The 23017-nt window shown below is 36.0% G+C and overlaps 1 protein-coding gene across 2 annotated transcripts in view; it reads left to right on the forward strand.

Annotated features, from left to right (window-relative positions):
- Positions 1 to 23017, forward strand: part of Mgat4c (MGAT4 family member C) — a 775655-nt gene that overhangs the window by 328600 nt on the left and 424038 nt on the right. The window contains exon 3 of one of the 2 annotated variants that reach the window (XM_060377968.1): positions 812 to 874. The exons of the other annotated variant lie outside the window; for it this stretch is intronic. The gene's annotated coding sequence lies outside the window, so the exon portion shown is untranslated. The remainder of the gene's footprint in view (positions 1 to 811; positions 875 to 23017) is intronic. 2 annotated transcript variants of the gene reach the window in all.

Raw genomic sequence — 23017 nt, forward strand, 5'->3', positions numbered from 1 at the left:
TCCAACCAAGGACTATTCATAGAGATAACCCAGAATCCCTGCACAGATGTAGCCCAGGGCAGTTCAGAGTCTAATTGGGTTACATAGTAATGTGAAGAGGGACTGCATCTGACATAATCTGATTGGCCTACTCTTTGATCACCTCCCCCTGGGGGGGAGCAGCCTTACCAGTCCATAGTAGAGGACAATGCAGCCACTTTTGATGTGAACTGATAGACTAAGATCAGAAAAGGGAGGAGAACCTCCCCTATCAGTGGACTTGGGGAGTGGCATGCATGCAGAGGGAGGAGGGAGGGTGAGATCGGGAGGGGAGGAGGGAGGGGCTTATGGGGGGATGCAGAATGAATAAAGTGTAATTGATGAAAAATTAAAAAAACAATTAAAATATATGAGATACAGAAAAAAAACTAAGGAACTGTTGTTGCATTATCATCCTGAAATATGCTCATTTTTTTGCATATAATGTTATGCCTTTGTGTAATTTTTAATTCTCTGACAACCTTGCCTGTAGAACCTCTCATATTTGTTTACCATCTACAGATAAAAGCCCTTTTGTAATTGTGCTTTTTTATATTGCTGAATTCTTACATGATATTTATTTTACAATTTCAATTATCTGATACATTTTACAAAATATTTTAATCATTTTACAAATATAATGTTATTCAGAAAGAGAAATTTAGTTTTAATTCTAGTTTATCTTATTAATTCATAGGTTTTAGTTTTAGCTTTATATCTAATTTCATCAAAATGCCTATTGTTATCAGAATTTTTGCTGTTATTTCCTAGTAGTTTTTTATGTTACTTTTAGGTCTGTGATCAGTTTTATGTTTTAGAAAGTGTACGGCCTGCTGCTGGATTTCTTTCTTTGTAGGTGAGTGGCTTCTCATTTCAAGAGTCATCATTTGTTCTGAGGGGTGTTTGCTTCTCATAGAATCTAGAGTGTTGGTTCAGAAAAGTCAGATTGATCTTTGAATCTCCCACTTACCGAGAGTTACTGTTAGTGAAGAAACTATTCTGACCTAAGTTTTGTCTGCCATGCCAGGTTAGCCTTATTTCTATCACATAACTGAAGGAGTTAAATAAAAAAAAGATAATTTCATTAATGTGCTTTATGCACTGTTAATCGTTAGGCAAATATAATGCATCTATTAAAATTCTGACACAATGTTCATTCATTAAAAACATACATTTATACTTTCAAACTTAAGAAAAAGATGTTAGTGTTCATAAATAATACATATCTTTTATTTACATAATATAATTTTTAGATATTTTATATTTATAAAATTCAGGTGTTTTCCAAACATTAATTGAATATTGTTATAACATATTTGCATAGATAATGTTGTTAAACTCTGGTAAGTTTTGATGGAATATATCTTTAAGGCTGTGTTTCAATAAACATTTACTCTGAACATCTGCATGTTTGGTTTGAACATTTGAATGTACAGTCATCAAGGCAAAATGTGGGTGCAGATGAATTAGAAGCACGTGGCGAATATAGATGTTTTTTGGAGAGTGTGATGTTACCATCAAATCCAAGCAGGTGCACATGCTTCAATGATCATGGCTTCCATATTGAGTGGCTTCAATATAAAATCACTTTACAATGTGCAGATGCAATTTTCTCTATTCCCAGTGCTTTTTTTTCATACGTAAGTACTGCAAAATGGCATTTTAATGGTTTTAAGTAAACAATTTGCCTCTACCTTTAGAGAGCTTCATTAGATTAGCAGCAGCCTCAACAACAGCCCTACTTGACACACTCCATCCTTTAAATGTCCCATATTCTCCAAATCACATGGTAATTTCTTCTCAGAGTTTTCAGTGGGGAAACTGGGAAGAAATGATGTAGAGTTCCTTATAAGCAGCTCCATCTTACCGGCTTCCAGAGTCTGGAATGAAGCTGGATCACGTATACAGGTAAAAAAAAGAAACTAGTTGTAGCTACAGAGGTTGCTCAGTGATTAAGAGCACTTGCAGTTCTTACAGAGCACCAGAGTTCCGTTCCTAGCCCTCAATTTAAACAGCACTCAATTGACTGTAATTTTAGTTCCAGGGAATCCAGTGACCCCTTCTGACCTTGTGATACCTACACTCATTGAATGAACACATACAAACTTATAATTAAAATGTAAAGAAAAATTAGTCCAGAAAAAAATACCGTATTTAACAAGGAATATTTATTATCCTTTTTAATTTTTATTTTTATTCTTCACAATTTATTCATTATATATCCTGATTGTAGCCCCCTCCATCAACTGGTCCAGTCCCACAATCCCTCCATCTTTCCCTCATTCCCTTCCTCTAGTCCACTGAAAGGGGGAGTTCTCCATTTTTGCCACCTGCCTGTAGCTTGTTAAGTCTCCTCAGGACTGCCTGTATCCTCTTCCTCCTTGGCCTGGCAGGTCTGCATTATCAAGAGCAAGTGATCAGAGAGCAGTCAACTGAGTTCATTATAGAGGCAGCCCCTGATCCCCTCCGTCAGAGATCCAAATGGAGGTTGAGCTGCCAATTGGTCACATCTGAGAATATGCAGGACCTCTCCATGCATTGTCTTCAATTGGCACATCAGTCTCTGTAGGACCCACTGGGCTTAGATCTTTTAGTTTTTTTCTTGGTGTCCTTGAGGGGCTCCTGTCCCCATCATGTCCCTCTAATCCCACTCCTCTCTTCTTCCATAAAACTCCGTGTGCTCTATGAAAGTTTGGTGCTCAGTCTAAGCATTTGCTTCGATCCCCTGTATGGGAATCCTTTCAGACGACCCTCTATCGTAGACTCCCATCCTATATCCTCTCTTCCACTGTTTCGAGTGTTTATCCTATTTGCCATTCTGAATGAAATTTAAACCTTCTCCCTAGGGTCCTTAGTGTTTAGCTTCTTTAGGACTGTAGATGGCTGTCCTATATCATACAGCTAATATCCACGTAATAGTGAGTGTACACCATGCTTATCTTTTTGTTTCTGGGTTAGCTCACTCAGGATGGTCTCTTCTAATTCCATCCATTTACCTGCAAATTTCATGATTTCCTTGTTCTTAATAGCTGAGTAGTAATCCATTGTGTAGATGTACCACAATTTCTGTATTCGTTCCTCCGTTGAGGGACATCCGTTGAGGAAACATCCACATTCTGGCTTCTATGAATAAAGCAGCCAGCAACACAGTTGAGCAAATGCCCTTATTGCACTGTTGGGCATCTTTTGGGTATATGCCCAGGGGTGGTGTAGTTGGATCTTGAGGTAGTGCTATTCCCAATTTGCTGAGAAAGCACCAATTTGTTTTCCAAAGTTGTTGTACAAGTTTTTACTCCCACCAGCAATGGAGGAGGGTTCCCCTTTCTCCATATCCTTTCCAGCATATGTTTTCACTCGAGTTTTTTATCTTAGCCATTCTGATAGATGTAAGATGGAATTTCAGAGTTGTTTTGATTTACATTTCCCTGATGATTAAAGACGTTGAGCATTTCTTTAAGTGTTTCTCTGCCATTCTGTATTCCTCTGTTGAGAATGTATGCTTACACTTTTGGTTATTGAAACTAAGATGAAAAATATACTTCAAGAAGCCAATGATTCTTTTTTTTTTTTTTTTTTTTTTCAATGCAGTTTATTCAGGAACCTTGAACAATCATCTGACCCTGGGGAAAGCCAGCCCACAGCTTAAATAACCTCTGGGTAGCCAACCCTAGCATGCCACGTGGGCAATGCAGATAGGTCCACATACATGGAAGCAAGCCAGATCCTCAGCCTTAGCCAAATGTGGAGTTGTTCGTGACAGAGAGCACTCACCATCGGGAAGGTGGAAGGCGGAAACCAGCTCCATCTTTAAGGCATAGCATTCCGCAGCTCTCTAGAGTTCCCCCTTTTTGTTTTAGATGCATCAGGCAAGAGTAGAGGTCTGATCTCTGATATTAGAAATAAATTGGGACTTTGTACTGATGTTCATTTAAGTGTCATCCACCCAAAGAGCATCAGACCCGTCAGATACCTTTTTCTCAGAGGCGGGATCTGGGGCATCAACCCGCATGCAATCAGACATGCTCTTCTCTGGGTCGAAAGCGGAAGCCAATGATTCTAAGTGAGCATGTTTGAATTAAAGTTAACGTTTTTATGTTAAGGAAGTCACTCATAATACAAACAACTTTAAGTGAAGGATAGTTGGATGAATAGTAGTTTGCAAATACTGCCCTGAAGTAAGTACATCAATGATGATCCTAAGAAGGTGGCATGCCACTGAAAATATTATACTGAAAGGACAATAACAAAGGAAGTTCCAGATTCAAACTTAGAAAAATATGTGATTTACTACAGTTTTTACCATATATAAATTGTTATAAAGATATGAGATGAATATCCTTTTAAGAATATGATAACATTCGCTAAGACTAGAGAGTACTTCATGATAGACAATGGACTTTTTCGTGTGTTTCAAATGAAGCTCAATATTTCATTTTCTAAATTCCTTTTCAGTTACTTCAAGGAAAAGAGACAAAGAAGGTTTGAAGCATGTATTCCTTGGTTACTTTCATTTCATTTTTCAATTTCCCATGCCCTCACTAAAGGGCAGGTTGTCTTCTCCAGGCTTCATTATAAACTCTATCATAAAAGCCTGGTTACTATATTTTAATGCCCTCTGAATATACCACTCTGAGAGACATCAAGGATTGAAGTGTTATGAACATTCCATGTCCCCTGAGCGTTACTTAGCGTCTCTGACTTATCTGCCTGATAAGAAACTTACCCTGAATACAGGAATCATGTCTATATATCTTTGTGTGCAATTTAATATTAAGTGACTGCTTAAAATTACAGGTTTGCATCCAATATGTGTTGAATATATGAATGAATTTATTAAATTTAAAATTCTTATGCATAACTTGTGATAGCAAGTTTCTCTATATAAACAAATTGTGTCTAAAGGTACAGCGTCTTTCAAATAATCTAGAAAGCCACAAGCTTATTTTATAGTGAATTAAACTTCTGCTACATCAAGAAATGCATGCAATATCAGTTATTTTAATGCCCATATTAGTTTAAACAGAGCTTTTCACCATCTGTTCCATCTACTAACCATGAATGTAAAAGAACACATTTTATATTACTTTTGTGAAATGTGATATATAAATGATTTAAATACAGTTATATACTCATGAAGTCATGTTGCATGCAGCTGGCTTGCAGCTCCCTTATGTTACAAACAGAAACAAAGGGGAAAATCTGCTTTATCTGAAACAGAGGGCTTTGTGCTGTGTGCGTTTCACTTGTACGGACAGTAGGTCAACTTTTTACAATAAAACTGGACTTTTCTCAGTACTGAATTTGGCTTATAAATTGCAGTGTATTTCTCCCCTCTTTTGTTAAAAATCACTTATTCAGTACATTTAATTTCTCTAAAAAACTATTAAATTCTGTGAAGTGCTAACTAGAGAACATTTGTGTATGTTGAAATGCTTGGTGCATTTGTGAACTATGTTATCCTGCTGTGAATTTGCATAGAGGTTTAAAGGCACACTGAAGAATTGTTTACTGAGATCAGTTAAACTATAGTCTGCCATATAATCTTTGGGAAAGGGGGCCAATTAAAATTTAACAAAATTGCTTCATTTGGACTGTCAACACTGAGAGTTTACTACAAAAATAATCAAGAAGAAATAAGATGTGTGCTTTCATTTAGCTTGTCACATCTATATCCATTCCCCATGATAAACACTGCAATGGTTTTCAGACCAATAACTTTCTAGGGAATAATATTTATGAAAAAGTCATGAAATGTAATAAAAATTTATATTTAAGGATCATAGGAAATGAAAATTGACAGGAGAAATGTGCCAAGACTTTAAAACTCTTTCACATTGTGTTAACATAACAATTTCTTCACTCCCTGAATAAAATGAGTTACAGTTTTCATTGGCATGTAAATTGAGAAAGTAGGCTATTTATTCCATGGACTGGTTTACTGTCGACATTTAGTGATAACATTAAAAAGAGGGAAGGAGTAGAAATTTAACATTTTAACTGCTGTGAGTTACATCCTTGGCTTTCATACTCTATTCACATAATATGTTGATCAAAGAATAAAAAAAACATGAACAAACAAAAAAATCTTGCTTGAATTTTTTTCTTACCACTGTGTTAGCATCAGATACAAAGATTGTAACTGTTTTTGCTAATTTTTACAGATAAAATCTAGAAACACGTGCAGGCATTGCCTTACAGATTGTCACAATAATGATGGTACCAAAAGAGTAGATGCTCAGGGAAAAAAAAAATCAGTAAAAATTCAGTCTGAAGAAGAAATACATGTTAAAGATTGATGTGATATTCATGAGGTGATAAATGTATTTTGTTTGATTATTATCAGAAGATAGTATAATTGCATCATTCCTGCCTTTGCTTTCTCCTCTCCAAACTGTCCCATATATCACCCTCTTCATCTAGAAATATCCATGGCCTCTTTTTCATTAATTACTGTTACATGTATGAATATATTTATATATACATATATCTTCCTAAATATGACCTCCTCCATCTTTGTAATTTTACTCCTTTGTATAATTTTAGAGTGGATGATTTGTTATTATTTGTTATTGGATAACCAATTGCTGTGTTCTTCTCTGGAAAGACTATTTCTTCCATGCTCAGCCTCCATTTGTGGGCTGTAATCCTCTGAGTATGGCTGCAGACTGTGGCATTACCTCTTTGTTGTGCCATATTTATTGGTGTTGTTTTGTTCAACTCAGGGAGTCCTCACCTGTAATCAATGAAACTACTCTTTGCAGCAGACCATTTAGAGAATCAAACTACTTATTTTTACATATGCAGATTTACCTGTTCAAGAGAATATTCTAGTTTTGCTTTTGGTAGGTTTCAGAATTATAACATTAAAAACTTTGACTTCTGGAATTAGGCAAAATAATCTCAATGCAAACAGTTTGCCTAGTATTTGTTGTCAGCCTTGCCCTGGAGGTGAGAGGGGTTTACTTTATGTAACCTCAGCTGTATTATTCCCAAGAAGCTTTTAGAATTAAGAATTTGCATTCCAAGTCCTCAAAATTACTAATGTTTCAATAATTTATGACTTTTGAATACAATGAAATGCAAAAAATGGAATGATAAAAAGAAGTCATTAAAAACTACCATGATCTTAATGTATAACAATTTATGCTATGTATCTTTATTCTTTATGTACAATTTGCCATCCTTGGTTGAGAAATAGTAGGGTGGGAAAGGGCTTTAATACCCTAGATAAACTTGGAGAATTACCTTTGCTACTTGAGGTAGACTTTTCGCAGATCCAGAAAATTCCATGGAATGCAGGTTTGTGTGTGTGTTTGTGTGAGTGTGTGTGTAATATATATTCATTTAATCATTTATGATACTAAATGTAAATATGTATAGAAGGCTTTTCTGTGTCAGTCACTTGGTGGCCTCTTGGTGAATTTTAGAAGATTTCATTGTCTTTTAAATATAAGCTGTAAAATATTCTCAGTGTAGAGTAGTTTTATTTTATTTATTGTATATTGTTTATTAGATATTTGAGTATTCTGTATGTATGTATGTATGTATGTATATATGTATGTATTTTGGCATTCTTTTCCCATGTGGTCCAAAAGAAGTTGAGAGCATGGACATTTGCTTTCCAAGGGCCCGCAGGCATTAATCCCTTGAACAATTATCCAAGAAAATTTCTAATTTACTTTCCTGAGAGCATAGTATTTTAACTTAATTATGATGATATAATCACTTTTATATTGACAAATTCTGCCCATGCTCAAGGGAAGATGGTTACATAGTTTGTCACTCCAGGTGAGACCTGTTTTACAAAATTTATACTGGCAGTTAAAAAATTTATATTGCAGTAGTTATGAAACGGTATTTGTTAAGACATTTCCTTTAATTTTCAGATCACCTGTTTTATAATATCTTATTTAAATAATACACGGGATGCACCATATTGCTAAACCAATGTACATACGTAATATAGGCAGGAATATAAATACATTTCAAACTGCCTTCCTACTCGGTTACTTCGTTAACATTTGAACATAGTGCTGCATCTGAGGAGGTATATCCTTAAAATTCTCTAATACCTGCACAGGTTAAAACCAGACAAAATTCCAAAACTGAAAAGCAGAAGTGAACACAAAGTCCCACCTCTAACCAAGAAACTATTTGCAATTAATACTAACTGTGAAAGGGAAAACCAATTTTCTCAGGTGGAGTATCAATGTGTATATCAACCACATTCCAAGTCAGCCCCCATGAACAGGAGTTCTTCAACACAGAATGATTTCATGTGTTATGTTAGACTATTTTTTGTTTATTTGTTTATATATATATATATAAATATATATATATATATATATATATATATATATATATATAGCTTGAGAGACAGATTAAAGTTAAGTGGTGTAGTGGTGTGCTGGCTGGTTTTGTATCAACTTGATACAAGATGGAGTTATCAGAGAGAAAGGAGCGTCAGTCAACTAACTCCATGTGATCCAGCAGTAAGACATTTTCTCAATTAGTAATGAATGGAGTGTCCCATCATTGTGGGTGGTGCTATCCCTGGGCTGGTAGTCCTGTGTTCTATAAGAAAGCAGTCTGAGAAAGCCAGTCAAACAAGCCGGTAGGCAACACCCCTTGGTGTTGCTTCCGACTTTGTAAGCTGCCATAGGCCTAGGTTGGTTGCGTTTATTGGTCTTATTGCAGCATTCTTGTCTTCTCTGGGTCCTTCTATCCTTCCCTTCCACTCTTTAATAGGACTTCCCCGATTCTGCCTGATGTTTGGCTATGAGTCACAGCATCTGATTTAATCAGCTGAGTGTGTGTGGGTGTAGGCTCTCAGAGCATAATTAAGTTAGGCTCCTGTCTGTGAACATAGCAGAGTATCATTAACAGTGTCAGGGTTGGTTCTCTCCAGGGTGTCACTTTGGGCCAGTCATTGGTTTGTCTATCTTTGTCTCTGCCCAGTTGGATGTAGGGTAAATTTGGGTTAGAAATTTTTGTTAAGAACTCTAAAAGGAACATTACTTATTCGTTTTTATGTGTGGATATCTTATCTGTAAATGCTTCCCTTGCTAAAGGCAATTCTTTTTTTTCTTTTTTTTCAATCACAGGTCATTCACTTGTATCCCAGCCATAGTTCCCTCTCTTTTTCCCTCCCACTCACGCCCTCCCTCCCTCATCTCCTCCCTGCCCCCTTCCAAGTCCACTGGTAGGGGAGGTTATCCTCCCCTTCCATCTGATTCTAGCTTATCATGTATGGTCAGGACTGGCTGCAATGACCTTATCTGTGGCCTAGCAAGGCTGTTTCTCCCTTGTGGGGGAGGGGGAGGAAGCTCAATGAGCCAGTCATTGAGCTAGAGGGGACAGGAGCTCCACAAAGACCAAACATATCAGGGCACAGGGTCTTCTATGAGACTGTTTCTCCAACCAAGGACCATGCATGGATATAACCAAAACCCCTGCTCGGATGTAGCCCATGGTAGCTCAGTATCCAAGTGGGTTCCCTAGTAAGAGGGACAAGGATTATTTCTGACATAAAGGTGATTAACACAACCTCGAGGAGTCAGTTTAGTAACATGCAGGCACCTGATGTAATGAGGAGTACATGGTGAGCACTCAGCAGGTCACTGCTTGCTTTCTCCCAGAATTCATTTCTTTAAAGAAAAGCTCCCCTCACTTTATGTGTAGATCAGTACTATAGGGAACTGCAGGCCAGCTATGCAGTCAAGGTGAATTCAAGAGTCCAGACTGAGAGCACAAAAACATGGACACAACATTGTTTGGTTGTACTTTTGAAAACTGTTAGGGAAAGCAGGAGGGTAGGCACTAATCCTGTACAGAGAAGACCTATAAAACAAACCAAAAGGAAGATATAGGATGCTTCAGTTTATAGCTTGTTAGTACTTCAAGTGCTCAAAATGTATTTATTTCCATTATTTAAAAGAAAATTCAGATAAATGGTAAAACACGTGGATTAGGTAACTACATAACGCTAGATTTTAAGGGTTAATATTAGAAGCTTCTTGAACATAGCTATTGGCTATGGCTTTTCTTTTAATTTTTCTTTTTTGTTCTGTTTTTAAAATTTTAAAACAGTCCTGGCTTGTGGCTGTGTATAAATGTTAAGCCACATTAAAATGATCAGTTAAAGGGCTGGTATGATGATTTAGAAAATAAGTTTTTGATACTAAATTATAAACGAATAGCAGAATTTGGATCTCAGCACCTAAAGACAGCTCATAAATGCCTGTAACTCTTGCAACAAGGGATCCAATGTCTTCTTATATCCTAGGTACTTTCACATATGCTCATATCAACCACACACACACTTCCCACTCTCCTATAAATTCATGGCATCTTTTAAAAATTATTATTACTAATCACATATATGAAAATGCATCTATATGCTTATATATTCATAATATATGTACAAACACACACATATATGTATCTGTAAATATTGCCTATTAAGTCCATATACTGTTTTCAGGGCTAACCACTGGCACTGGAAAACCCATTGGTAGGCTCTTTCCTGGGTAAGACCACCTCTCCCTTTTTAAGCTTGCCTCAGATGCCTACAGTTCTTTGTGTATGCTCGAGCCTCACAGAGGATGGATTTTCTCCATCCAATTTAGCATGTTCATTGGTCACATTGTTTTTCAGCTCATGTTTGGGCTGTCATGTTTTTGAAACTTTTTGTCTGTAGCTTCTGATATTACTAGGACACACAATCCCACAGCAAGCACCTGGATCATCTTTCTGCTCAGTCTTCCACTATATTCCCTGACCCCTGTGTGGGAGAAGTGTTTTGTAGATTTACCCATTGAAACTGTGTGCCACAGTTCAGCATTTTAAATGGTTCTGGTTTCTTTTTTATTCTGTGTTTGTTCCAATGAGAAAAGAATTTTAGATAAATAGAAATTCATGTGAATTATTGTACACACAATGACAACAAGTTGATAAATAAAGCTATAGCCCTGTTTATTATTGTTTTGTTTTGTTTTCATAATATGATTCTGGTAAAACAATATGCTTTGATTTTCCTGGAAAACACACCTCTGTTTTATAGGTGGAATAGATATTACTGCTGACAGCTTCATGGTCATCCATATCTTTTGGAGCTTAAATCTGTGAGGAAAAGTCCTTCTTTCTGAATAAATTACCATGTTTTCTTTTCTTTTCTTTTTAAACTAGGTTTGCAATTCAGCAAAAACTATATTGAAAGTAAGTTTCCACTTTGAAACATCACCAGTGTATATAAATTCCTTTTATCGGGATTTAAAAGCAAATGGACAATGGTAATGCAAGAATAACAATATCTCTATACTCAGATCAAAACACAGCTTGGCTGAAGAAATCTACTCACTAGTAAAACCTAATATCTTCATTTAGACATTGAAAGTAATTTGCTAATTTTACATTGTCAAGTTGATCCTGCCTAATGTTCACATTACTAGGGCTGAATTGCTTTACCTGTTATGTTATCCTGACTATTTGTTAAATGTTTTAAGAAACAATGAAAATTAAAGAATGGCAAACTTTATGCCTTAATTGAGTAAGAAATTGATATAAAACTTTTAATACTAGGTCATATAATAAATTCAAAAAGTCAAATAAAAATATTTAATTCCTTCTTAATTTATAAACCTATCAAGTGAAGACAAATGAAGAAATGAAGTAATTACAACAGATAAAAAATTTAACTAACAAAAAATTTTAACTTTTAAAAGCTTTGAAACTTGGAAAGGCCATTCTTTTTCTGGTTTTGAAATGTTAGAGGATCAAACACATTTTGCTACTGCTATGATTTTTTCGTTTAGAATGGCATATATCCTTTTCCTTCAGAAATTCATACATGATTATAATATATTTTGACCAAATCTACCCCTGTTTTTCCCCAGCCATCTTCTTCCCTATATAACTATCATGTTTTCCCTTCAACTTTGTAACTATGTGATTATTTTCAAGTATGTCACAAACTGTTGCAACTATGGTTTCAACCTTAAAGTAAGGTATAAAACCCATATGTAATTCTACTTGTATTTTATTGACCTTTATGTTTAATTTAAATTTATTTTTGATAATTTATTGACAATTTATCCCGATTGTAGCCTCATTCCTTGTCTCCTCCCAGTCAAGCCCTCCCCCATTCTCTTCCTCAATTTCTCAGAAAGGGGGGGCCCTCCTTCCCTTCCATCTGACCCCAGCCTATGAAGTCTCATTTGGGCTGTATGCATCTTCTTCCTCTGTGGCCTAGCAATGCCCCCAAAACCCAACGAGAGGGATGCGATCAAAGAACAAGCTACAACTCCTTTTTCCCTTATTAGGGAACCCACATTGAGACTAGATCCTCTTCATGTGTGGTCCTTGAGTGGTGCATAAGTCTCTGCAGATCAAGATCAGACCAAGAGCCCAGATTTGTTAGCTCTGTTGATCTTATGGAGCTCTTTTCCACCCTGGATCCTTCTATTCATCAACTCTTTAGTATGACTTCCTGTGCTCTGCCCAAAGTTTGACTGAATGTCTTAGCATCTGCTTCGATCCCCTGCTGAGTGGAGTCTGTCAGAGGTCATTCATGGTAGGCTCCCATTTTGTTCCTGCTCTTCAACTGCTTGCGGTGTCTATTCTATTTGCCCTTCTGAGTGAGAATTAAGTATCCTCCCAAGGGTTCTTGTTGATAACTTCTTTAAGTCTGTGGATAATATTATGGTTATCCTGTATTATATGGCTTGTATTTCTGGTTCTTGTTTACCTCACTAAAGATAGTCTTTTCTAGTTCCCACAATTTGCCTGAAATTTTCATGATTTCCTTGTTTTTAATTGCTGAGTAGTATTCCATTGTGTAAATGTTCCACAATTTCTGTATTCATTCTTCAGGTGAGGGACATCTAGGTTTTTTTCCGGATTCTGGCTATTTTAAATCAAGCTGTTGTGAACATAGTTGAACACGTGTCCTTATTGTAGGGTATAACTGCTTCTGCTTCAGCAAGGTTTTCCAAGTCCTAAGGGGTGAGATTTGAGGGAGCCATCTCTTTTAGAGCTGTGTGTTCCATAGTTTTTCCATATGTAATATCTCACTGCGAGGCTCTCTGCCTGTGTCTGTCTTCTAGAGGAAGCCTATCTGACTGTGATGAAGTCACTTACCTATGAGTAGAGCAGACTATCTTGAGGAGTCACTTGATTGATCATTTTTTTTTAAGACCAATAGTGCTTGGCTTTACTCTAGGTCTCTGTGCTATCTAGTCTCTGGATTTTGTCAGCCAAGCAGTGTTGAGTGTGGGTTTTATCTTACGAAGTAGTCCTTAAGTCAAATCAGACATTGGCTGCTGACTCCACAATTTTGTGCAACCATTGTCCTAGCATATCTTGCAGTAGGTCCCAGGTTTGGGGGCTGAATAGTTGTTTACATTTACCTTTTGGTAACCTAGAGAATACTTTCCACATCAAAGACACTCAAACACAGCAATGAAGGCTCCATGTAGGCCCCAATTCGATTTCTCTGTGTTCAATGAGTTCTCTGCAACAATGACTCCCTACGGTCAATTTGCAAAAAGCAAACCATTGTTTCAGCCATAGTGTGTTTTTTTTTGAAATTTCTGTGGAATCTACTGGGCTCACTTCTCAATTGAATGCAACTCAGTCTTGCTACTGGAAGCTCTGTTTGGTGACAGGAGGTGTGTAGTGGAGACTGATTCCCACATTATTAGGAGACTTCATTAGGATCACCTTCATATATCTTTGGAAGTTTCCAGTGCAAATAGTTTTCATATCATCCTTCAAATGTTCCTCGTGTCCGGCTGTCTTTCCCAGTACTCCTGCCTCAATCTTATCTCCTCTTCCACACCTCACCTGATTCTCCTGTTCTGTTCCCCAGCTGTTCCTAGTCCACCTTCAAAATCTACTTTCTTTTCCTTTTCCAGGGAGACCTCTTTTGTACCTTTATCTATTTCTAACCTCTCTGGGTCTACCGATTATATTTAGTCTATTATTTATTTAATGGCTAATATCCACATAAAAGTGAATATATACTGTATTTATCTTTCTGTGTCTAGGTTTTCTGACTTGGAATGTTTTTTTTTTTCCAGTTCCATCTATTTTCCTTCAAATTTTATTCACTGTGTAAATGTACCACATTTTATTTATCAGTTCTTCTGTTGAGGGACATCTAGGTTCTTTCCAATTTTTTTACTACTATGAAAAAAGCAGCAATGCATGAACATGTTTAAGCAAATGTCCTTATGGTAGGATGAAACATTCTTTGCTTATTTGCAAAGAGTGGTATAGCTGGATTCTGAGGTATATTGATCCCAACTGCCCAAGAAACTTACATATTGATTTCTATAATGGCTGTACCAGCTTACACTTACACCAGCAATGGATGCTTGGTCTCAACAGAGCACATTCTTCATGCCAGCATGAACTGTCACTTGTGCTTTTGATCTTAGCTATTCTGACCTGTGTAAGATGGAATCTTGAAGTAGTTTTGATTTGCATTTCCCTGATGGCTAGGGATGTGGACCATTTCCTTAGGCATTTCTTAGACATTTCAGTTTCTTCCTTGAGAAGTCTCTGTTAGATCGGTATCTCATTTTTAATTGCTTCTTTATATATAATTTCTTGAATTCTTTATACATTTTAGATATCAGTCCAGAATCAAATGTAGTTTTTTGTTGTTGTTTTTGTTTGTTTTTTTTTTTTGTTTTTGTTTGTTTTGTTTTGTTTTTAGCGGCTGCTTTGTCCTATTGATGGTATACTTTGCTTTACAGCAGCTTGTCAGTTTCATGTGCTAGTTCAAGGTTGTTCCTAATATTATGTTCTATCAGGTTCAGTGTATCTTGTTTTATGTTGAGGCCTTTGATTTATTTTGACATGAGTTCTGTGCAGGTTGATAAGTATGGATCAATTTGTATTCTTCTGCAGGCAAACACACAGTTTTACCAGCATCATTTATTAAAAATGCTTTCTTTATTCCAGTTTTTTTCTGGCTTCTTTATGAAAAATCAGGTGTCCATAGGTGTATGGATTTATGTCTCAGTCTTCACTTCAAATCCATTGATCATTGAGTCTGTTTTTATGCCAATATCATGTGATTTTTATTACTCTATCTCTGCAGTGCAGCATGAAATCAGGAATAGTGAGATTTCTAGAAATTCTTCAATTGTTCAGGATTGCTTTACTATCCTGTTTTGTTTTGCTTTTATATAAAATTGAAAATTGTTATTAACTGAATAGCATTCACTTTTTATCTAGTATATATTATTTATCCATTTTCCTGATGATGGAGACTGTTGTTGATTCAATATTAGGAATACCATGAATAGGCGGCAACAAACTTTAGTTCGTGTATATATTCAATATGATGATTAAATTTCCTTTATTTTTATAAAAAATTGTGGAATTTTTGGATTCTGAGGCAACTATGATTTTCATTTTGAAATGAATTTTCAAACTCAAAGTCACTTGATTTTTGTCTTTGTTATAAAAGTCATTGGAACTATAATGATGTGATATTATATTTTGGTTTTATTTTTATTTCCCTAGTATTCGTATAAGTAACTATTTTTGAATAAACTTGTTACAATTTATGTTTTCTTTTGTAAGTGCTTATTAAGATTAATGATCAATTTTTACCATGTTACTAGTGTTTTGTTGTTTTTTATGATTTATTATATTTATTTTGTACGTCATTTATCATCACAGCCCATATAAATATATGTGTACATGTAACTATGAACACGCAGAGAACAAAAAAGGGTGTCTGATCCCTTGGTCCATAGTTTACAGTTTTTCACTGAGCCTCACTAGTTTCATAGGTGACAGACCTGAACTCTTGTTCTTTATATTGCTCAGGAAGGGTTTTCCATGTTGAGCCTTCCCTCCAGCCCTGGGATTATTATTTTTTTTTTCTTATCTTCTATGAAGTGGAGTGTAGTTAAACAATACACAGCAACATGGATCATGTCACATATTGTATCCTCCATAAGATGCAGATTGCATAGCCAATTAACTTCTCATTCTTATCTATCACTAATAAAGAAGGTTTCGGGTGTCTTAACCTTCTGGCCCACAGTGTGTATGATCTGTTGATACTCCTTGGTGAAGAGAAGCCACAGAAGTCTCAGGTGTTTTGGATAAGAACCTTCAAGTGTCTCGGGGATAGTATGTTTATTAAAGGAGATTGGAGAGGTCAGAGAACATGACAAGAGGGCAGGCTGCAATATTTATATTTTCTAAAAGCACAGAAGAAATGAGGAAATATATGACTCTATGGAGGAAAATAACCTTGGTAAGACACAAGTTTACAGAGTTTCAGAGTTGAGGAAAAGTAAAGAGGTAGAGGTCCCTGAACATTAACTGTCCCTGTGGTGTCAGAGCGTGCCAGGTGATCTACCGAGGTATATAGGCAGGGTGTAAAAGCAAGTTTTTGTTTTCAATAAAACTTTAAATTCCATTCAGCTTGATTTTCATAACTATGAAACATCAATACAAACTAAGAGAACTTCTGTCCTTTCTTGAAAGATATAGATTTATAGAAAAACAAACAAACAAACAGATTTATAGTGTGTGTGCGTGTGTGTGTTAGAGAACCTGCACCTAACTCTATGCTCCTCATCTACTCTGCTTGGACACATACATTGCACAGATGATGACTGGCATCAACTTACATAAGTATGTAGAAAAGATTCTCCTTATATACTACAAGCTAAATGAACTGTAATTAATAAAAAAAGACATTAAATGTACTGCATTCACATTTCAAGAAAGGCTTAATGTAGAGTTCTCTAAAGTTTCTTACATAAGTTATTCCTATACTATCTGCTATGGTTTTGACCAGTGTTGTGAAATGTGATCTCAGATGGTTGATTTATTCAAAATGGTAATATCCAAATCACAACAGCCTTCATCTTGTTGTTATATATATTTTTAAAAAACAGATACCAAGTTCTTAATTTCCAAATCTTCTTTTTAAGTATACATACTAATAACAGTTTCTCCTCAGATGATCATTGGTACAATTGAAAACTGGCACTGGAGAAGGGAAGATGTTGAATCATTTAAAGCATGAAATAATCAATGCAGAGTAGCAATGTGAAGCTGAAGAAAACTTGGGCTGCAAGAATACATTTTGCGTGTTTAAATGAAAAGAGTAATAGCAATGTAAAAGCACACTATGTACAAATCTAAATGTTCAGATTTGAAGACTAATTAATATCAATGCATGGCCACAAATAGGTTTATTTCTATAAAATTAGTGAAGGAAATGTCATGTAATCAAATAAAGGTTAATCACTGGCAAGAAAAAAAGACTTGGAAGTTGAGTTCTTTTGACAGGGGGAGATGAAAGACTTAGAAAAGGAAACATGTCAGATAAAAGGAAGAAAGAAACTTATTCAGTCTGTAAAACACTCAGACAAGAAACAAAAACATAGGAAAGGTTAGATAAATATGCAATTATAACAGACTAAAAATGAAGTCTAGGAAAAGGAGAGAGGATGAAAACAAGATAGGAACAGTAAAATAATCTGAGGCCAAAGGGGTATCAAAATGAGCTTTAAATATTAATGTCACTAAATATTATATGTTACTAATAATTTCTTTTCAAATTCAAGAACACATTACTTTGCATGGTTCTTTTCAATGTTAATTTTGTAGTGACAGTCAACTCTATGATGACCCATTATTCATGTACTTAGTAACTACAAAACAATATGATTAACATCATATTTGCTATGGAACCTCTTTATCAAAAGACAAGTATCATAATTTTGAATACTGATATTGGTCTGACTGATTTGATTAAATTGAAATTTGCATAAATTTGTGATGAGCTTTTTATGGAAGACTTGTTTCCACAAGGCAGGACATTAAAGCTCAACTGTGCCTTACTCCCCTGAGGGTACAGCTTATACCTGTGGATACCAAATTTTAGGCACACTCCTGGGATCCTGCCTAAATTCAACTTATTTTAATTTTTCTGCACATGGTCATTACATTTTTTCATGGAATTAATATTTCATTGAGATAAAATTGAAAACCTATAAATTGTATTATAATATAGATATTTTGGTTATATATGTAAGTATGTATATATGTACAAAATTCAAATATATAGACAATAGCATTCAGTATGGAATAATGGCCCCATCTTATGCCAAATCCTGACACTACTCACTTTTCCTCAGAATCCTTGATCTACATTTTTTTTTTGTCAGAATCTATCTGAAAAAAAGAGAGTCATACATTCTGCCTTTAGGAAGAAGCAAAATAATTTTAAGTTACTCATATTTAAGATTAACATACACATAAAGCCAAATCTGAAATGAACAGAATTAGTTAACACTGCAAAGTGGCATGATCAAATAAAGGGGGAGAACGATGGATTATCCTCAACCAAATTATGTATTTTCATGTTAATTCATTTATTTTGTTATTTCATAATTTGTATGTCCATTATCTTGTTAAATTTGTCATTCCCTTGCTCTTAGGTTTTGCAGTAATCTTTCTTATGTGAAATATAATCTCTTCCTTTTTCTCATGGAAGACATACTAATAAAGACTATAAATCAAGTCTATTTATAATGATGAGATCAGATAATGGTCAACCCAAGGACTTTTCATTGAAAGTAAACTTCTTAATCTATCTCCTCCTTAGCATAACAGATTTGTATTCAGTGTTGGAATTTTCTTTAGTAGTAGATAGTGATCTCTGAGCTTTATAATCTTATTGACCCAGCTCTTTTTACTTGTAGATATAATCAAGGTGTTTAAATCATTTTCTTTTTTGCCTCAGGCTAAAGTGCCCAATCACAGGTATATACTTAAAATAGAACTTTAACCAAGAGCAGGACAGGAGCCTGCCACAAAGGCCTCTGAAAGGCTCTACCAGCAGATGCTGAGACTCATAACCAAACATTGGGCAGAGTGCAGGGAATTTTATAAAAGAAGGGGGAGATAGAAAGACTTGGTGGGGAAAGGATCTCCACAAGGAGAGCAACAGAATCAAAAAATCTGGGCATTGGGATGTTTTTTGAGACTGATACTCCAATCAAGCACCATGCATGGAGATAAACTAGAACCCCTGCACAGATATAGCCCGTGGTACCTCTGTCTGAAATTTTTTACTCTAGTAAGGAGAACATGAACTCAGGGGCTGGCTCTTTGATCACCTTCAACTGAGGGGGGAACAGTTTTACCAGGCTGCAGAGGAAGACAATGCAACCAGTCATGGTGAGACCTCATAGACTAGGGTCAGAGGAAAGGGAAGGAGGACCTCCCCTATCAGTGTACTGAGGGAGGGGCATGGGAGGAAAAGAGGGAGAGAGGGTGGGATTGGAAGGGATGAAGGATGGGCTACAGCTGGGATAGAAAGTAAATAAACTGTAAAAATAAAAAAAAATAAAAAATATTAAAAATTCACAGTTCAATTTGGCTCTTTCTCAGACAATTAGGAATAGTGTTTCCTCAAGATCCAGCTATATCCATGCCTAGGCATATATCCAAAATATGTTCAAGTACACAACAAGGAAATTCGTTCAACCATGTTTGTAGCAGGTTTATTCATAAGAGCCAAAACCTGGAAACAACCCAGATGTCCCTCAGTTGAGGAATGGATACAGAAATTGTGGTACTTTTACACAATGGAATACTACTCAGCAATTAAAAACGAGGAAATCATGAAATTTGCAGGCAAATGGTGGGACCTAGAAAGGATCATCCTGAGTGAGATATCCCAAAACATAAAGACACACATGGTATATACTCACTTATATAGACCTATAATATAGGATAAGTATACTGAAATCTATCCACTTAAAGAAGATAAACAAGAAAGAGGACGCAGGGTAAGATGATCAATCCTCACTTAGAAAGACAAATGGGATGGACATTGGATGTAGGAGCAGACAAGTAATAGGACAGAAGCCTACCACAGAGGGCCTCTGAAAAACTATCTAGCAGTGTATCAAAGCAGATATTAAGACTCATACCCAAACCTCCAGCAGAATGCAGGGAATAAAAAACAAACAAACGGGGGGGAGTTAATAAGGCCTGGAGAGGACAGGAGTTCCACAAGGACCAAATATATCTGGGCACCATGTATGGATGCAACCTAGAGTCCCTCCTCAGATGTAGCCCTTGGTAGCTCAGTATCCAAGTGGGTACCCTAAGAGTTCATGTTTCTGACAAGAACTCGATGGCCAGTGCTTTGACCCCCACCCCCCATCCCAGGAAGGAGCAGCCTTGCTAGGCCACAGAGGAGGACTTTGCAGCCAATCCTGAAGACACCTGATAAACCAGTATCGGATGTAAGGGGACGAGATTCTCCCTTATTAGTGGACTTGGAAAGGGGCAGGGAAGAGATGAGAGTGGGGTGGTGGGATTTGGAGGGAAAGAGGGAGTGGGATACAAAGTTAACAAACTGTAACTAATATTAAAAAAATAAAAATAAAAACCACAAAAATCTCACAGTTCTGGAGTGTTTCTACTGCTGCAGAACACCATTATTGCTAGTATTTTTTATTAGTATTGCTTTTATTAGCATTGTTCACTTATAATTCTCTTTACTTCATTACATTCCAAAGTTATACTTTTTAAAAATCACTGATGATGTATAGCTAAAAAGCATTTATATATGGGTTCATGACTTTTTACTTCTAAGTATTTGTATGATAACCTTCATATAGTAATATATACTGCTTTCACTTTCTATATATAAAAGTCAATTAAATTAGTTTTAAATGGACCTTATTATAGATTTAGAGTTACCTTTATTTACAGTTATCAAATAACACTAGCTTAAAAATTAATTTTTATTATAACAACAAACTAATAGGCTTATTATCAGGCTTTTTACACATTAGGAAATGGATGCATAGTAATAGTAAACAACTTACCTGAATGTCTGCATATTTATCCCTCTTCTCTGATAATCGTGATACCCATGTACTTCCCTCCATTGCTTATCACAACCAGATACATAAGAAAAATGAGCTAACTAAGACAAATATCATTTGCATTTTATTTGGATGGTGAGCCATGCAGAAGACAAGAAGGTCATGGTTTTAATGTAATAGAAAATGCAATTTAAAAACCAATATGACAATTTCTCCATTTTTATTGAGACATTGATTAAATAATATGCATCACGCTAAAAATTGCATAATAAATGAGAAGTATATAAATGGTAACCTTTGTCCCATAAGAGGCACTTTTTAATAATTTATTTTTTATTTATTTTTTAATTTTTGTCATATTAAATTTATTTTTTCTAATTTTTTCTCTTTTATTATTATTAATATTATTATTAGTTACATATTATTAATTCTGTGTCCCAGATGTATCCCACTCCCTTATTCCCTCTTAACCCCACCCTTCCTCCTTCATCTCCTCCCTGCCCCTTTCCAAGTCCACGGATTGGGGAGGACCTCCTCCCCTTTCATCTGACCCTGTTTTATCAGGTATCTTCAGGACTGGCTGAAAGTCCTCCTCTGTGGCCTACCAGGACTGCTCCTCCCTTCAGAGGTGGGGAGGTCAAAGAGCCTGCCATTGAGTTCCTGTCCGATATAGTCCCTGTTCCCCTTACTATGGGAAACCCATTGGTTACTGAGCTCCCACGAGCTTCCTCTGAGCAAAGATTCTAGGTTCTAACCATACATGGTTCTTGGTTGGAGAAACAGTTTCAGAAAAAAACCCTGTGCCCAGATATATTTGGTCCTTATGGAGCTCCTATCCTTTCCATGTCATACTATCTCCCCTTCTGCCGAAGGTTTGGTTATGGGTCTTAGTATATGTTTTGAAACGCTGCTAGGTAACCTAGATTCTTTCAGATGCATTCTTCGGTAGACTCCTGTCATATGTCCAATGCACATCCCATTTGTCTTTCTAAGTGAGGATTGACCACCTTACCCCGTGTCTGCTTTCTTGTTTATCTTCTTTAGGTGTATAGACATCCTTATGTTTATCATATCTTTTAGGTCTATATAAGCAAGTATATACCATGTTTGTCTTTTTCCTTCTGAGATACTTCATTCACAATGATCTTTTCTAGATCCACCATTTGCCTGCAAATTTCATGATTTCCTCCTTTTTGATTGCTGAGTAGTATTCCATTGTGTAAAAATACCACAATTTCTGTATCCAATTCCTCCATTGATGGACATCTGGGTTGTTTCCAGGATCTGGTTATTACAAATAAAGCTGCTACAAACATGGTTGAGCAAATGTCCTTGTTGTATACTTGAGCAAATTTTGGGTATAAACCTAGCAGTGATATAGCTGTGTCTTGAGAAAGCGCTATTCCTAATTGTCTGAGAAAGCACAAGATTGACTTCCAAAGTGGTTGTACCAGTTTTCATTCCCACCAGCAATGGATGAGGGTTCCCCTTTCTCCACAACCTCTCCAGCATGTGTTGTCACTTGAGTTTTTCATCTTGGCCATTCTGATGGGTGTAAGGTGAAATCTCAGGGTCGTTTTGATTTGCATTTCCCTAATGGCTAATGAGGTTGAGCATTTCTTTAAGTGTTTCTCTGTCATTAGAAAAAGTGTGGAAAAGCCTAGAACTCATTGGCGCAGGAGACAACTTCCTGAACAGAACAACAACAGCACAGGCTCTAAGAGCAACAATCAATAAATGGGACCTCATGAAGCTGAAAAGCTTCTGTAAAGCAAAGGACACAGTCATCAAAACAAAACGACAGCCTACAGATTGGGAAAGAATCTTCACCAACCCTTTAGCTGACAGAGGGCTAATATCCAGTATATGTAAAGAACTAAAGAAGCTGAAAAACAACAAACCAAGTAATCCACTTAAAAAATGGGGAACAGAGCTAAACAGAGAATTCTCGATAAAAGGGCACTTTTTAAAAACTTCAAATTATTTAAAAATTATTTAAAATTACTTAAAAAGTATTTAAAATTATTTAAAAATTATTTAAAACTTCAAATTACCTTGCCAGTTTCACCTGTAGTGATTTTTCTGAGATCAGCATTTATCCACATTATTATTTT

The sequence above is a fragment of the Meriones unguiculatus genome, chromosome 2 (assembly GCF_030254825.1).
Source record: "Meriones unguiculatus strain TT.TT164.6M chromosome 2, Bangor_MerUng_6.1, whole genome shotgun sequence".
NCBI lineage: Eukaryota > Metazoa > Chordata > Mammalia > Rodentia > Muridae > Meriones > Meriones unguiculatus.